Below are 16,467 nucleotides of genomic sequence, written 5' to 3' on the forward strand. Positions count from 1 at the left end.
CCCCGCAGATAATGCGATCGCCTCTGACTTTCAATCGGTGCGGGGGGGGGGGGTCAGCAACACTCCATTTCAAAGTCGGAGATGGAGCGGTGCGGGGGCAGGGCTTCAACGGAGAAACAGGAGGCGTGGTCAGAGCGGCTGCATGACATCACATGCAGCCGCTGCGATCACAAAAATGGTGGCGGCTTCCTGCGCACACGTACAGTCTGCACCAACAGGAGGCTAAACCATTTTTTATGATCACGCTGAACTGCACTGAGACTGCAATTTCAGCGTGGTCAAGAAGGGAGGCGGCATACTGGGTGGCCATGCCCTGTGATGGGTGGCCCCAGCATGCGAACCAAAGGATTGCAAATTCTGTTACTTAGCAGAATGTGCAATCCTTACTGAATTAGGCCCATTGATTACAAAATTATAAACAATATTTGAAGTTTTTCTTCAGGGACTAACACAAAAGATGCTTGGGGCTACTAACACATGGGTAAGCCACGTAAAGCTTCCCATGGGTCAGTGGCATCACAACGGGGTTGCGGCACACACCCGAGTGTCACCCGCCAAGGGGGGTGACACCAAAGTGCCGGCTCTTCTTCAGTGACAGAATATGGGTGTTTCACTGTGACATTACGTGCAACACCCAGTTTCTGTCACTGTGCAGGAGCCAGCACTACTCACACACTAGTCCCCGGGTGCAGCCCCCAACCCCCGGGATACCCGCAGCAACAAAATGGTGATTCAGGCCACGCCCCTACCTATGAGACCATGCCTCCTTTTTACCATTGCCCTGCTTATCTGCGCGCACTGCATTACAATCTCCCTCGCCGCCTCTCTGGGTGTCACCAGTGATAGTGACACCTCTGCCATGCTTGTAGCAGCTGGTCCTAAGATCTACGCCTCCAGCCCTGAGTGTTTTCCCTTGTGACGTGTTGATCATCATAGCGAAGCAGATGCTTACAGAAAACTGCTGGTGCTTAGATTGAAAAGAAAAACATTGACGAACCCATCATTTCAGCGACAGGGTCTGCCACACGACTGACTGAAATGACTGGTTGGTTTGGGCCCCCACCAAAAAAGAATCAATCAATCTCTCCTTGCACAAACTGGCTCTACAGAGGCAAGATGTCCTCCCTTGTGCTGCCTCAGTTGAATCTCCTTTACTTGACAGAGATGTGCCTGAGCAGCGGCCCTCCCCAGCCCTATCCCAAATCATACTTATTTTGCATAGGAGATACCATGGTCATGAAGATTGTTCTCCCAGGGTGAGGTTCATTCATTGCATTCTGGGTATGCTGACCCCTGTGATTTCCCCAAATGTGGGAAACTCAATTGCATTATTTGTGGTAGTGGGGGACAGTGTTTGTGCTTTCTTCTGGTCAACTCTGGTAAAAATCAGATTTCTTTGTCTCAGATCTTCCTCTAGCCTTGTTCCTCTTTCGAGAGTTCCCTTGTGCTGCCTCAGTTGGATCTCCTTCACTTGACAGGGGGGTACCCGAGCAGCGACCCTCCCCAGCTCTAGCCCAACTCCTACTTACCTGCCAGGTGAGATACTATGATCATGTAGGTGCTTCTCCCAGGGCAAGGCTCACCCATTGCACTCTGGGTGTGCTGCCCCTGTGATTTCCCCAAATGTTGGAAACTTGACTGCATAATTTGTGTTTCCCCTGGTCGGCTCTCGTATAATTCAGATCTCTTTGTCTCAGGTCTCTCTCCAGCCTAGTTTGCTGTCTGTTTCCACTTCTCTTTTCTTGAGCCGCTCCCTTCTATGCCCTTGCGCACTATCCTAACTTCTCCCGTCTGCTTACTTTGTGCCTTCCAACACACAATGCAAACTTCAGGTAGTGCTGCAGGGCCCTCACCCTTTTAACTGCCTCACAGAGCAGCTCTGGAGCTGTTACAGTGCCCAGCTGCTGCAGAGAAATCAGCTTGAATGCTTCAGGGGCTGGGGCATTGCCAACATGAGCCCCACACCGAAGGAGGGTGGGGGTGTTTAATGCGAACTAAGGGTCATCCAAGCGCTGCAAAAGGCCGCCATGCCCTGCATACCCCTTTTCTCTTTTCATATGCAGATGAGGGTTCCAGCCAACTTTGGCCCACTGCTTGGATGACATCACCATATGCAAATCCATCTGCTGTAGGCCTTCCCCCAGGAATGCTTGCACTAGTTGTTGCATTTGGTTTGTTGTTTGGGGGTGCTTCAGTATTAGGCAGCCTTCTGCCCTCCCATGTTCATCTGAAAATATGTGTTCTCCCTGCAGTTGTTGTCCCCAGATGAGAGTTCCCTTGTGCTGCCTCAGTTGAATCTCCTTTACTTGACAGAGATGTGCCTGAGCAGCGGCCCTCCCCAGCCCTATCTCAAATCATACTTATTTTGCATAGGAGATACCATGGTCAAGAAGATTGTTCTCCCAGGGTGAGGGTCATTCATTGCATTCTGGGTATGCTGACCCCTGTGATTTCCCCAAATGTGGGAAACTTGGCTGCATTATTTGTAGTAGTGGGGGACTGTGTTTGTGCTTTCCTCTGGTCAGCTCTGGTAAAAGTCAGATTTTTTTGTCTCATTTCTTCCTCTAGCCTTATTCTTCTTTTGAGAGTTCCCTTGTGCTGCCTCAGTTGGATCTCCTTCACTTGACAGAAGGGTGCTTGAGCAGCGACCCTCCCCAGCTATAGCCCAACTCCTACTTACCTGCCAGGTTAGATACTATGATCATGAAGCTGCTTCTCCCAGGGCAAGGCTCACCCATTGCACTCTGGGTGTGCTGCTCCTGCGATTTCCCCAAATGTGGGACACTTGACTGCATAATTTGTGTTTCCCCTGGTCGGCTCTCGTATAATTCAGATCTCTTTGTCTCAGGTCTCTCTCCAGCCTAGTTTGCTGTCTGTTTCCACTTCTCTTTTCTTGAGCCGCTCCCTTCTATGCCCTTGCGCACTATCCTGACTTCTCCCGTCTGCTTACTTTGTGCCTTCCAATGCACAATGCGAACTACAGGTAGTGCTGCAGGACCCACACCCTTTTACTTGCCTTACAGAGCAGCTCTGGAGCTGTTACAGTGCCCAGCTGCTGCAAGAAATCAGCTTGAATGCTTCAGGGGCTGGGGCATTGCCAACATGAGCCCCACACCGAAGGAGGGTGGGGGTGTTTAATGCGAACTAAGGGTCATCCAAGCGCCACAAAAGGCCGCCATGCCCTGCATACCCCTTTTCTCTTTTCATATGCAGATGAGGGTTCCAGCCAACTTTGGCCCACTGCTTGGATGACATCACTGTATGCAAATCCGTCTTCTGCAGACCTTCCCCCAGGAATGCTTGTACTAGTTGTTGCATTTGGTTTGTTGTTTGGGGGTGCTTCAGTATTAGGCAGCCTTCTGCCCTCCCATGTTCATTTGAAAATATGTGTTCTCCCTGCAGTTGTTGTCCCCAGATGAGAGTTCCCTTGTGCTGCCTCAGTTGAATCTCCTTTACTTGACAGAGATATGCCTGAGCAGCGGCCCTCCCCAGCCCTATCCCAAATCATACTTATTTTGCATAGGAGTTACCATGGTCATGAAGATTGTTCTCCCAGGGTGAGGTTCATTCATTGCATTCTGGGTATGCTGACCCCTGTGATTTCCCCAAATGTGGGAAACTCGACTGCATTATTTGTGGTAGTGGGGGACTGTGTTTGTGCTTTCCTCTGGTCAGCTCTGGTAAAAGTCAGATTTCTTTGTCTCAGATCTTCCTCTAGCCTTGTTCTTCTTTCGAGAGTTCCCTTGTGCTGCCTCAGTTGGATCTCCTTCACTTGACAGGGGGGTGCCCGAGCAGCGACCCTCCCCAGCTCTAGCCCAACTCCTACTTACCTGCCAGGTGAGATACTATGATCAGGAAGGTGCTTCTCCCAGGGCAAGGCTCACCCATTGCACTCTGGGTGTGCTGCTCCTGCGATTTCCCCAAATGTGGGACACTTGACTGCATAATTTGTGTTTCCTCTGGTCGGCTCTCGTATAATTCAGATCTCTTTGTCTCAGGTCTCTCTCCAGCCTAGTTTGCTGTCTGTTTCCACTTCTCTTTTCTTGAGCCGCTCCCTTCTATGCCCTTGCGCACTATCCTGACTTCTCCCGTCTGCTTACTTTGTGCCTTCCAACGCACAATGCGAACTACAGGTAGTGCTGCAGGGCCCACACCCTTTTAGTTGCCTTACAGAGCAGCTCTGGAGCTGTTACAGTGCCCAGCTGCTGCAAGAAATCAGCTGGAATGCTTCAGGGGCTGGGGCATTGCCAACATGAGCCCCACACCGAAGGAGGGTGGGGGTGTTTAATGCGAACTAAGGGTCATCCAAGCGCAGCAAAAGGCCGCCATGCCCTGCATACCCCTTTTCTCTTTTCATATGCAGATGAGGGTTCCAGCCAACTTTGGCCCACTGCTTGGATGACATCACTGTATGCAAATCCGTCTTCTGCAGACCTTCCCCCAGGAATGCTTGTACTAGTTGTTGCATTTGGTTTGTTGTTTGGGGGTGCTTCAGTATTAGGCAGCCTTCTGCCCTCCCATGTTCATTTGAAAATATGTGTTCTCCCTGCAGTTGTTGTCCCCAGATGAGAGTTCCCTTGTGCTGCCTCAGTTGAATCTTCTTTACTTGACAGATATATGCCTGAGCAGCGGCCCTCCCCAGCCCTATCCCAAATCATACTTATTTTGCATAGGAGATACCATGGTCATGAAGATTGTTCTCCCAGGGTGAGGTTCATTCATTGCATTCTGGGTATGCTGACCCCTGTGATTTCCCCAAATGTGGGAAACTCGACTGCATTATTTGTGATAGTGGGGGACTGTGTTTGTGCTTTCCTCTGGTCAGCTCTGGTAAAAGTCAGATTTCTTTGTCTCAGATCTTCCTCTAGCCTTGTTCTTCTTTCGAGAGTTCCCTTGTGCTGCCTCAGTTGGATCTCCTTCACTTGACTGGGGGGTGCCCGAGCAGCGACCCTCCCCAGCTCTAGCCCAACTCCTACTTACCTGCCAGGTGAGATACTATGATCAGGAAGTTGCTACTCCCAGTGCAAGGCTCACCCATTGCACTCTGGGTGTGCTGCTCCTGCGATTTCCCCAAATGTGGGAAACTTGACTGCATAATTTGTGTTTCCCCTGGTCGGCTCTCGTATAATTCAGATCTCTTTGTCTCAGGTCTCTCTCCAGCCTAGTTTGCTGTCTGTTTCCACTTCTCTTTTCTTGAGCCGCTCCCTTCTATGCCCTTGCGCACTATCCTGACTTCTCCCGTCTGCTTACTTTGTGCTTTCCAATGCACAATGCAAACTACAGGTAGTGCTGCAGGGCCCACACCCTTTTACTTGCCTTACAGAGCAGCTCTGGGGATGTTACAGTGCCCAGCTGCTGCAAGAAATCAGCTTGAATGCTTCAGGGGCTGGGGCATAGCCAACATGAGCCCCACACCGAAGGAGGGTGGAGGTGTTTAATGCGAACTAGGGGTCATCCAAGCGCCGCAAAAGGCCGCCATGCCCTGCACGCACCTTTTCTCTTTTCATATGCAGACGAGGGTTGAAGCCAACTTTGACCCACTGCTTGGATGGCATTACCATATGCAAATCAATCTGCTGCAGGCCTTCCCCCAGGAATGCTTGCACTAGTTGTTGCATTTGGTTTGTTGTTTGGGGGTGCTTCAGTATTAGGCAGCCTTCTGCCCTCCCATGTTCATCTGAAAATATGTGTTCTCCCTGCAGTTGTTGTCCCCAGATGAGAGTTCCCTTGTGCTGCCTCAGTTGAATCTCCTTTACTTGACAGAGATGTGCCTGAGCAGCGGACCTCCCTAGCCCTATCTCAAATCATACTTATTTTGCATAGGAGATACCATGGTCAAGAAGATTGTTCCCCCAGGGTGAGGGTCATTCATTGCATTCTGGGTATGCTGACCCCTGTGATTTCCCCAAATGTGGGAAACTTGACTGCATTATTTGTAGTAGTGGGGGACTGTGTTTGTGCTTTCCTCTGGTCAGCTCTGGTAAAAGTCAGATTTCTTTGTCTCATTTCTTCCTCTAGCCTTATTCTTCTTTTGAGAGTTCCCTTGTGCTGCCTCAGTTGGATCTCCTTCACTTGACAGAGGGGTGCTTGAGCAGCGACCCTCCCCAGCTATAGCCCAACTCCTACTTACCTGCCAGGTGAGATACTATGATCATGAAGGTGCTTCTCCCAGGGCAAGGCTCACCCATTGCACTCTGGGTGTGCTGCTCCTGCGATTTCCCCAAATGTGGGACACTTGACTGCATAATTTGTGTTTCCCCTGGTCGGCTCTCGTATAATTCAGATCTCTTTGTCTCAGGTCTCTCTCCAGCCTAGTTTGCTGTCTGTTTCCACTTCTCTTTTCTTGAGCCGCTCCCTTCTATGCCCTTGCGCACTATCCTGACTTCTCCCGTCTGCTTACTTTGTGCCTTCCAATGCACAATGCGAACTACAGGTAGTGCTGCAGGACCCACACCCTTTAACTTGCCTTACAGAGCAGCTATGGAGCTGTTACAGTGCCCAGATGCTGCAAGAAATCAGCTTGAATGCTTCAGGGGCTGGGGCATTGCCAACATGAGCCCCACACCGAAGGAGGGTGGGGGTGTTTAATGCGAACTAAGGGTCATCCAAGCGCCGCAAAAGGCCGCCATGCCCTGCATACCCCTTTTCTCTTTTCATATGCAGATGAGGGTTCCAGCCAACTTTGGCCCACTGCTTGGATGACATCACTGTATGCAAATCCGTCTTCTGCAGACCTTCCCCCAGGAATGCTTGTACTAGTTGTTGCATTTGGTTTGTTGTTTGGGGGTGCTTCAGTATTAGGCAGCCTTCTGCCCTCCCATGTTCATTTGAAAATATGTGTTCTCCCTGCAGTTGTTGTCCCCAGATGAGAGTTCCCTTGTGTTGCCTCAGTTGAATCTCCTTTACTTGACAGAGATGTGCCTGAGCAGCGGCCCTCCCCAGCCCTATCCCAAATCATACTTATTTTGCATAGGAGATACCATGGTCATGAAAATTGTTCTCCCAGGGTGAGGTTCATTCATTGCATTCTGGGTATGCTGACCCCTGTGATTTCCCCAAATGTGGGAAACTCGACTGCATTATTTGTGGTAGTGGGGGACTGTGTTTGTGCTTTCCTCTGGTCAGCTCTGGTAAAAGTCAGATTTCTTTGTCTCAGATCTTCCTCTAGCCTTGTTCTTCTTTCGAGAGTTCCCTTGTGCTGCCTCAGTTGGATCTCCTTCACTTGACAGGGGGGTGCCCGAGCAGCGACCCTCCCCAGCTCTAGCCCAACTCCTACTTACCTGCCAGGTGAGATACTATGATCATGAAGGTGCTTCTCCCAGGGCAAGGCTCACCCATTGCACTCTGGGTGTGCTGCCCCTGTGATTTCCCCAAATGTGGGAAACTTGACTGCATAATTTGTGTTTCCACTGGTCGGCTTTCATATAATTCAGATCTCTTTGTCTAAGGTCTCTCTCCAGCCTAGTTTGCTGTCTGTTTCCACTTCTTTTTTTTTGAGCCCCTCCCTTCTATACCCTTGTGCACTATCCTGACTTCTCCTGTCTGCTTACTTTGTGCCTTCCAATGCACAATGCAAACTACAGGTAGTGCTGCATGGCCCACAACCTGTTACTTGCCTTACAGAGCAGCTCTGGAGCTGTTACAGTGCCAAGCTGCTGCAAGAAATCAGCTTGAATGCTGGGGCATTGCCAACATGAGCCCCACACCGAAGGAGGGTGGGGGTGTTTAATGCGAACTAAGGGTCATCCAAGCGCCGCAAAAGGCCGCCATGCCCTGCATACCCCTTTTCTCTTTTCATATGCAGATGAGGGTTCCAGCCAACTTTGGCCCACTGCTTGGATGACATCACTGTATGCAAATCCGTCTTCTGCAGACCTTCCCCCAGGAATGCTTGTACTAGTTGTTGCATTTGGTTTGTTGTTTGGGGGTGCTTCAGTATTAGGCAGCCTTCTGCCCTCCCATGTTCATTTGAAAATATGTATTCTCCCTGCAGTTGTTGTCCCCAGATGAGAGTTCCCTTGTGCTGCCTCAGTTGAATCTCCTTTACTTGACAGAGATATGCCTGAGCAGCGGCCCTCCCCAGCCCTATCCCAAATCATACTTATTTTGCATAGGAGATACCATGGTCATGAAGATTGTTCTCCCAGGGTGAGGTTCATTCATTGCATTCTGGGTATGCTGACCCCTGTGATTTCCCCAAATGTGGGAAACTCGACTGCATTATTTGTGGTAGTGGGGGACTGTGTTTGTGCTTTCCTCTGGTCAGCTCTGGTAAAAGTCAGATTTCTTTGTCTCAGATCTTCCTCTAGCCTTGTTCTTCTTTCGAGAGTTCCCTTGTGCTGCCTCAGTTGGATCTCCTTCACTTGACAGGGGGGTGCCCGAGCAGCGACCCTCCCCAGCTCTAGCCCAACTCCTACTTACCTGCCAGGTGAGATACTATGATCATGTAGGTGCTTCTCCCAGGGCAAGGCTCACCCATTGCACTCTGGGTGTGCTGCCCCTTTGAATTCCCCAAATGTGGGAAACTTGACTGCATAATTTGTGTTTCCCCTGGTCGGCTCTCATATAATTCAGATCTCTTTGTCTCAGGTCTCTCTCCTGCCTAGTTTGCTGACTGTTTCCACTTCTCTTTTCTTGAGCCGCTCCCTTCTATGCCCTTGCGCACTACCCTGACTTCTCCCGTCTGCTTACTTTGTGCCTTCCAACGCACAATGCGAACTACAGGTAGTGCTGCAGGGCCCACACCCTTTTAGTTGCCTTACAGAGCAGCTCTGGAGCTGTTACAGTGCCCAGCTGCTGCAAGAAATCAGCTTGAATGCTTCAGGGGCTGGGGCATGGCCAACATGAGCCCCACACCGAAGGAGGGTGGGGGTGTTTAATGTGAACTAGGGGTCATCCAAGCGCAGCAAAAGGCCGCCATGCCCTGCATACCCCTTTTCTCTTTTCATATGCAGATAAGGGTTCCAGCCAACTTTGGCCCACTGCTTGGATGACATCACCGTATGCAATTCCATCTTCTGCAGACCTTCCCCAAGGAATGCTTGTACTAGTTGTTGCATTTGGTTTGTTGTTTGGGGGTGCTTCAGTATTAGGCAGCCTTCTGCCCTCCCATGTTCATCTGAAAATATGTGTTCTCCCTGCAGTTGTTGTCCCCAGATGAGAGTTCCCTTGTGCTGCCTCAGTTGAATCTCCTTTACTTGACAAGGGAGGCATTTTGGATTTTTTCTTTGGGTACCCCTACACCTGATGGTCTGATTGAGAGCATCGAACTGAACAACATTGGCAGTCTCTGAAGATTTTATCTATTGATTTACCTAATATATTATTTATTGAATATCCATTTATTGTATGTTTAATAAATAAACAAAATTATTAGAAGTAGCTATTTTGGGAACAGCATTCCTCTTAGTATGAAACTGTATAATCCTGTTGTGTGTGTTCCTTTAAAGTTCTTTAGTAAAATCCACTAGTAATGATGAACATCAGATTTCTTCCTCCATCCTCTTTTTACACTTTCTCTTGGTTCTATATATATATATATTTTTTATTTTTTTATTTTTTTTCCCTCCTTCTCCCAAAAGGCCCCCCTCCCTCCCCCCCCCCCCTCCCTGTTTTAAATTTTTACATCTTTAAATCTTTAAATCTTCGAATCCTTAAATTGTCTGTTTAATAATTATTCTTTCTTCAATTCTTTTTGTTGTTTAAGCAGCAATGTAATTATTCCAGGGGTTAAAATAATGAAATATAGAAATAATATTAACAAAAATTAAAGGTAAAAATGAATTGATAGAATGATCCCATTAAAAGTAAATAAATAATATGGATGTTAAGCTGAGCGGGTTGGATTCGAACATGGGACTCGCTGCATAGAGTGCAGGTGATGTTTCCCCTGCGCCACAAGAGCTGCTTTAGTAGTGTGTTGGATTTATGTTACCCTAAAAGGTTTTATATAAGTAAATGGGGATCCTTAGTGCTGGGTCTCTGAATTATGTGTATGTGATTATAGAGATGAGGTATTGATTGAAAGATTAGAGGTTAATCTGTATATAGATTATATATTTTCTGTTATTTTTTAAACCACCTTGTTGCTTATTTTATTATTATTTTTAATCACCATGTTGCTTATTTTTATATTATGAAATGCCTTTATATGTGCAATTGCAATTAGAAAGTTGTTCCATATGTGAGTCATTACATGTATGCATCCAATTAGTACATGTATATATCCAATCAACTAATTAGTAATGCTATTGGTCCGGTGCATTTTAAAAAGAGCCTGCTAGGCTGCTGATGTATCCTCTGACGAAACCGCTCTTGGATAACAGCGGAGAAACGCGTAAGGAAGGTGACTACCAGACACTCTGATTGCTGAGATATAAGCCCATTCATGAACGAGCTACATCACGGCGGACGTCTGATGTAAAGACAGCGGTGAAGGGGAAAAAGCAATTTGAGACCGAGCAAAAGGAGGTCTCTACCCCACGGCAGGGAGGAATATCCCGACCGCGAGTGCCAATAAGATCCAGCCACGGTTAACGACTGAGGCAGCATAAGGAAACTCTCATCTGGGGACAACAACTGCAGGGAGAACACATATTTTCAGATGAACATGGGAGGGCAGAAGGCTGCCTAATACTGAAGCACCCCCAAACAACAAACCAAATGCAACAACTAGTGCAAGCATTCCTGGGGGAAGGCCTGCAGCAGATGGATTTGCATATGGTGATGTCATCCAAGCAGTGGGTCAAAGTTGGCGTCAACCCTCGTCTGCATATGAAAAGAGAAAAGGGGCGTGCAGGGCATGGCGGCCTTTTGCGGCGCTTGGATGACCCCTAGTTCACATTAAACACCTCCACCCTCCTTCGGTGTGGGGCTCATGTTGGCTATGCCCCAGCCCCTGAAGCATTCAAGCTGATTTCTTGCAGCAGCTGGGCACTGTAACAGCTCCAGAGCTGCTCTGTAAGGCAAGTAAAAGGGCGTGGGCCCTGCAGCACTACCTGTAGTTTGTATTGTGCGTTGGAAGGCACAAAGTAAGCAGACTGGAGAAGTCAGGATAGTGAGCAAGGGCATAGAAGGGAGTGGCTCAAGAAAAGAGAAGTGGAAACAGACAGCAAACTAGGCTGGAGAGAGACCTGAGACAAAGAGATCTATATTATACGAGAGCCGACCAGGGGAAACACAAATTATGCAGTCAAGTGTCCAACATTTGGGGAAACCGCAGGAGCAGCACACCCAGAGTGCAATGGGTGAGCCTTGCCCTGGGAGAAGCACCTTCATGATCATAGTATCTCACCTGGCAGGTAAGTAGGAGTTGGGCTAGAGCTGGGGAGGGTCGCTGCTCGGGCACCCCCCTGTCAAGTGAAGGAGATCCAACTGAGGCAGCACAAGGGAACTCTCGAAAGAAGAACAAGGCTAGAGGAAGATCTGAGATAAAGAAATCTGACTTTTACCAGAGCTGACCAGAGGAAAGCACAAACACAGTACCTCACTACCACAAATAATGCAGTCCAGTTTCCCACATTTGGGGAAATCACAGGGATCAGCATACCCAGAATGCAATGAATGAACCTCACCCTGGGAGAACAATCTTCATGACCATGGTATCTCCTATGCAAAATAAGTATGATTTGAGATAGGGCTGGGGAGGGCTGCTGCTCAGGCACATCTCTGTCAAGAATTTATAAAGTCTATACATATATATAACCAAATGTCAATATATATATATATATAGAACCCAGCGCTCCTATCAAAACTTATCTATTTCACCAATTTGTTGCTTATTTAATCTTTATACATCTATTAATTTTTACCATATATTATAAAATGCTGCTCCCATAGTTAGTACTGTTCTACCAATAATAAACCAAATTTTAAAGATAATCACACTTGTTATCAAGGGAGCGCAAAAAATAGAATATACAAGCTCTTTATTTAAAAAAATATATATATAGACAGAAGAAACCCACATTCAACAAAATACAATGGAGTCAACATATATAGGCACCACTATCCATATCTAAATGTAATCAGTATCTATTTCATATTGCCCTTGATGACAACGGAATGTCTATTAAAGTGTCCAAAAAATCCTCCTGGATACAGCTGTTGTAATTAAATCGTTACTTTCCAATTGTAATTGATACATTAAATTCCTTCTTGTGGATGAACAGCAACAGTTGTAACCAACGCCTCTTATTTACTGCAGTTAAAGTTCATATGTAACTCACGTGAGTAATGAAAGAAAACAGGGGGAGAGCGCTGTGATGGTTGGTGAAACACAGCGGTATGCTACAACGTACCCACATTTGCATCCATGCATATATAGATGTAGGTGTGTGTACGTCGGTGTGCGTCCAGGTGTCAACGCGTGTATGTATAGATACAGGTGAGGGTACGTCTGTGTATGTCCAGGTGTCAGAATGTGTATGTATAGATGCAGGTGTGGGAACGTCAGTGTAGGTTCAGATGTCAGCGCGTGTATGTATAGATGCAGGTGCTTGTATGTCCAGATGTCAGTGCATGTATGTATAGATGCAAGTGTGGGTACGTCGGTGTATGTCCATTTGTCAGCGCGTGTATATATAGATGCAGGTGCTTGTATGTTGGTGTATGTCCAGGTGTCAGCGTGTGTATGTATAGATGCAGGTGTGGGAATGTTAGTGTATGTCCAGGTGTCAGGGTGTGTATGTATGGATATTAGGTGTGGGTACATCAGTGTATGTCCAGGTGTCAGCGCATGTATGTATAGATGCAGGATAATAATCACACAGCGTGCCCCCCACCAACCACAAACCTCCCCCACCCCCCTGTATGACATAAACACCGCTAATTACACTTACACACAATAATTTCAGTTTGCGACCAGGAGCCGGCAATGTATGTGCACCCAAATGAAGCCACTGTACATGCCCTGCAGGCTGCTATGTACTGCACAGGTGCAACAAATTTAAATGCCCTATCTTTAAAATGGGGCATATTTTACTAAATTAAAAAAACCTGTAACTTTCTGTAAAACCTTAACCCCAAAAGGCACTACACTAACATAGGGGTGTAGAGTTGGATCTTGATCCAAGGCACCAACAGGCTAAAGCTTTGACTGTTCCCAGGATGCCTTGCACCGCCTCCTCTATAACCCTGCCCAGTGACGTAACTAGACCTTTGTGGTCCCCATAGCAAAATTCTGAATGGGCCCACCAGCACTCAACAAGAATGAGTGGCGTTTGGGGTCAGAAAAGTAGAGGGGAAGGGGTCTGACAGAGTAGGGGGCAGGACATGAATGAATAGAAACTGAGGTGTCCATTATATAAAGAAATATAGGCCCTCATTCCGAGTTGATCGGTCGCAAGGCGAATTTAGCAGAGTTACACACGCTAAGCCGCCGCCTACTTCCGTGGCGCTCACCTGATTGGCTGTGCGCTGTCTGTGCTGTGACAGCGCATCGCACAGCTCGGTCCATTAGTTTCAATGGTGGGAACTTTGCCGTCAGCGGTGGGGTTACCCGCGGTCAGCCGCTGACCGGCGGGTGACCTCACCGCTAGCCGCTAAGTTCCCACCATTGAATATAATGGACGGAGCTGTGCGATGCGCTGTCACAGCACAGACAGCGCACAGCCAATCAGGTGAGCGCCACGGAAGTAGCGCTTCCTGATTGGCTGAAGGGACTTCAGTGACAGGAGTCACGTGGTGTCCCGGCATTCGGGGTAAGGGGTCTCATGTGTCAGCATGGGACCCCTTTCAGTCCGGTGGTCCGTGTGTCCGTTTTCTTTTTTTGCCAAGTACGTGGATGTATCTCTGGACGTGGATGTACCTCTGGACGCTGGAAGGTGAGTATAATTTTTTTCACAGGTACCCTCGGATCGTCGGAGACCGTGGCAGTCGGCGTGTCAACATAGGTAAGTATGAATGTGTCGGCAGTGTGTAATAAAGTTTTACTGTCACGGTGTCTGTGTCCTGTTTTTATTTGGGTATTTTTTCCCCAGTAGAACTACAGGTACCAGCGGGCCCGTTTTTCTCCCGCATGCTGGTACTTGTGGTTCTCCAAGTACCAGTATGCGGGGGAGGCTTGCTGGGACTTGTAGTTCTTCTGGAAAAAACAATATTCTTGTCATTTTACTCTAGGCTATCAGCCTCCCATCCGCAGCCATTGGATGGGGGGGACAGCCTCGGGCTTCACCCCTTGCCCTTGGGTGGCTGGGGACCCCTTGATTGAAGGGGTCCCCACTCCCCCAGGGTACCCCGGCCAGGGGTGACTAGTTGGATATTTAATGCCACGGCCGCAGGGCACTGCATAAAAGTGACCCCCGGCTGTGGCATTATCTGTCCAGCTAGTGGAGCCCGATGCTGGTGTAAAAAATACGGGGGACCCCTACTCTTTTTGTCCCCCGTATTTTTTGCACCAGCACCAGGCGCAGAGCCCGGTGCTGGTTTTAAAAATACGGGGGATCCCTGCCCAATTTTCCCCCCGCATTTTTGGAACCAGGACCAGCTCGAAGAGCCCGAGGCTGGTTATGCTTTGGAGGGGGGACCCCACGCCATTTTTTTTTCCGTGTTTTTTCCGTTTTTTCCCGTTTTTTTAATTCGCGGCAAAATACGTCAAATTGTCCGTTTTTCGCCCGCGGGACTGTCGAATCCGTTTTTCATTGAATATGGTGAATTCCGGCAGCCACCTGCCGGAATTCACATGTCGAATTGTGTCGAATTTAAAAACGGCCATAATTTGCCGCGATTCGCCGTGAATTGCATATACCCCAAAGTAGCTTTTATGTAACCTTTTTAAACCTATTAGCATAGACCGAATCTCATCGTGTGTATAGGCCTTTAGTTCAACAACAGCATGGGACCAGTTAGTGTGTTTTGACCACTGCACAGCACCTGGTGTTATATAGTAAGCACCACTATGGCATAGTATACAACATTATGGGCCTGATATGAGTGTGACCAGCGGTGATGTGGAATGCAGTAGGAGGTGCTGTTTAGCAAGCACCACTTCTATATTCACCATGCAGTATATTGTGTGAATATAGAAGTGTTGGTTGTGTTATGTATTAGAGTAATTATTGCAGCTCCCAGCTAAAATTGCCACAATGTAATTTAGTGACAAGCTGCAGAGATTAACCCTTTCTGTGGCTGCTGCACAACCTCTATTCATATCGCTGAATTAAATTAGGGAGATGTTCTCACCCCGCGAGCAAGCGCAGGTATATGCCACACTTATGGTAACATTGGATTTGCAGATATTTTCTTGCAGGGGTGTTTCTAAACAATTTGGCTTCAAATGCGAGATTTAAAAATGCGTGCCCCCCGCCACCATTGGCATTAAAAATTGTGCCCCTCCCCCATATATATATATAAAAAAAACTATATTTGCATGAGCGCTCCGGACGGGATGGGGGGGCGTGACCTCGCAAAAATGGGTATGGTCTCCATAAAATGGGCGTAGCCTTTCAGGCAAAGACTACCTTACACCCCAGTTCTTGACCCTGCACCAACAGACCTCGGCCACCACAGGGAAAAAAGTACAGTCATTTCCACCATGTTAAGCCCCACACATTAATGCCCTTTGGAACATATTATGTCACTCACCACAATATCTGTGATACACTATGCCCTACAGTAAAGCTTCTAATTACTTTTACAAAAACTGCTCAATGCCAAGAGTTTCACGTGCTGGGTGTCATGCTCATTGCCAGGGGTTTCACTCTCTGGGTGTCATGCTCATTGCCAGGGGGAACGCAGTAGGAGGTGTTATATAGTAAGCACCACTATGGCATAGTATATAGCATTATATATATTGTGAGCACTGGTGATGTTGAGTGCAGTAGAGCTGCTGCTGGGTAATTACAATTGACTACAACCACCAATATATTCTGCTGCACTATATATATGCAAAGCTAATTCTGCTGGGTAATTACAATTGAATACAACCACCAATATATTCTGCTGCACTATATCTATATATGCAAGCTAATTCTGCTGGGTAATTACAATTGACTACAACCACCAATATATTCTGCTGCACTATATCTATATATGCAAAGCTAATTCTGCTGAGTAATTACAATTGACTACAACCACCATTATATTCTGCTGCACTATATCTATATATGCAATGCTAATTCTGCTGGGTAATGCAAATTGAAACATTATTGCATAGTATGTGATTTTGAAGTACTTTTTTAAAGTTTTGAATGATATAGACCCAGTTTAATCTTTGTGGAATGCCTGGTTGTTGTTTTTAAGGTAATTTATTGCCTGGCATTTGAGGGGGTGGGGGGTGGTTACAGATTTCAATTATTGGTTTCACTTGTAATAGTCTTCTACTTAAGTCCAATGGTGTAGGCTGTGCAAAGCCATTTGGCTGTGCATTTATTGATCTAAGCGTGCATTTTTATCAAAGCGTGATAAAATTGACACATAACAGCAGCGTTCAATCAGTATCAATTTATCTTCAGCTGATGTCGATTGTGA

The 16,467-nt window shown here is 47.4% G+C and overlaps 14 non-coding genes and 2 pseudogenes across 14 annotated transcripts; 14 read left to right on the top strand and 2 right to left on the bottom strand.

Annotated features, from left to right (window-relative positions):
• The first annotated feature begins 1,205 nt into the window (after positions 1-1,205).
• LOC134996755 (U1 spliceosomal RNA) lies at positions 1,206-1,369 on the top strand. The gene has a single exon (XR_010199334.1). It is a non-coding gene; the product is annotated as a U1 spliceosomal RNA (small nuclear RNA).
• Positions 1,370-1,521: 152 nt separating this feature from the next.
• Positions 1,522-1,684, top strand: LOC134996763 (U1 spliceosomal RNA). Its single transcript, XR_010199342.1, has one exon. It is a non-coding gene; the product is annotated as a U1 spliceosomal RNA (small nuclear RNA).
• A 672-nt stretch (positions 1,685-2,356) lies between these two features.
• Positions 2,357-2,520, top strand: LOC134996750 (U1 spliceosomal RNA). The gene has a single exon (XR_010199329.1). It is a non-coding gene; the product is annotated as a U1 spliceosomal RNA (small nuclear RNA).
• A 152-nt stretch (positions 2,521-2,672) lies between these two features.
• On the top strand, positions 2,673-2,835 carry LOC134996772 (U1 spliceosomal RNA). The gene has a single exon (XR_010199347.1). It is a non-coding gene; the product is annotated as a U1 spliceosomal RNA (small nuclear RNA).
• Positions 2,836-3,506: 671 nt separating this feature from the next.
• LOC134996747 (U1 spliceosomal RNA) lies at positions 3,507-3,670 on the top strand. The gene has a single exon (XR_010199326.1). It is a non-coding gene; the product is annotated as a U1 spliceosomal RNA (small nuclear RNA).
• A 152-nt stretch (positions 3,671-3,822) lies between these two features.
• On the top strand, positions 3,823-3,985 carry LOC134996757 (U1 spliceosomal RNA). The gene has a single exon (XR_010199336.1). It is a non-coding gene; the product is annotated as a U1 spliceosomal RNA (small nuclear RNA).
• Positions 3,986-4,656: 671 nt separating this feature from the next.
• On the top strand, positions 4,657-4,820 carry LOC134996775 (U1 spliceosomal RNA). The gene has a single exon (XR_010199349.1). It is a non-coding gene; the product is annotated as a U1 spliceosomal RNA (small nuclear RNA).
• A 152-nt stretch (positions 4,821-4,972) lies between these two features.
• Positions 4,973-5,135, top strand: LOC134996765 (U1 spliceosomal RNA). The gene has a single exon (XR_010199344.1). It is a non-coding gene; the product is annotated as a U1 spliceosomal RNA (small nuclear RNA).
• Positions 5,136-5,806: 671 nt separating this feature from the next.
• Positions 5,807-5,970, top strand: LOC134996752 (U1 spliceosomal RNA). Its single transcript, XR_010199331.1, has one exon. It is a non-coding gene; the product is annotated as a U1 spliceosomal RNA (small nuclear RNA).
• A 152-nt stretch (positions 5,971-6,122) lies between these two features.
• LOC134996759 (U1 spliceosomal RNA) lies at positions 6,123-6,285 on the top strand. Its single transcript, XR_010199338.1, has one exon. It is a non-coding gene; the product is annotated as a U1 spliceosomal RNA (small nuclear RNA).
• A 671-nt stretch (positions 6,286-6,956) lies between these two features.
• LOC134996745 (U1 spliceosomal RNA) lies at positions 6,957-7,120 on the top strand. The gene has a single exon (XR_010199324.1). It is a non-coding gene; the product is annotated as a U1 spliceosomal RNA (small nuclear RNA).
• Positions 7,121-7,272: 152 nt separating this feature from the next.
• Positions 7,273-7,435, top strand: LOC134996761 (U1 spliceosomal RNA). The gene has a single exon (XR_010199340.1). It is a non-coding gene; the product is annotated as a U1 spliceosomal RNA (small nuclear RNA).
• Positions 7,436-8,097: 662 nt separating this feature from the next.
• LOC134996766 (U1 spliceosomal RNA) lies at positions 8,098-8,261 on the top strand. Its single transcript, XR_010199345.1, has one exon. It is a non-coding gene; the product is annotated as a U1 spliceosomal RNA (small nuclear RNA).
• Positions 8,262-8,413: 152 nt separating this feature from the next.
• On the top strand, positions 8,414-8,555 carry LOC134996768 (U1 spliceosomal RNA; annotated as a pseudogene).
• Positions 8,556-11,166: 2,611 nt separating this feature from the next.
• Positions 11,167-11,308, bottom strand: LOC134996770 (U1 spliceosomal RNA; annotated as a pseudogene).
• Positions 11,309-11,460: 152 nt separating this feature from the next.
• Positions 11,461-11,624, bottom strand: LOC134996754 (U1 spliceosomal RNA). The gene has a single exon (XR_010199333.1). It is a non-coding gene; the product is annotated as a U1 spliceosomal RNA (small nuclear RNA).
• Between the last annotated feature and the right edge of the window lie 4,843 nt (positions 11,625-16,467).

This window comes from Pseudophryne corroboree, unplaced genomic scaffold (assembly GCF_028390025.1).
Source record: "Pseudophryne corroboree isolate aPseCor3 unplaced genomic scaffold, aPseCor3.hap2 scaffold_1433, whole genome shotgun sequence".
NCBI classification, from domain to species: domain Eukaryota; kingdom Metazoa; phylum Chordata; class Amphibia; order Anura; family Myobatrachidae; genus Pseudophryne; species Pseudophryne corroboree.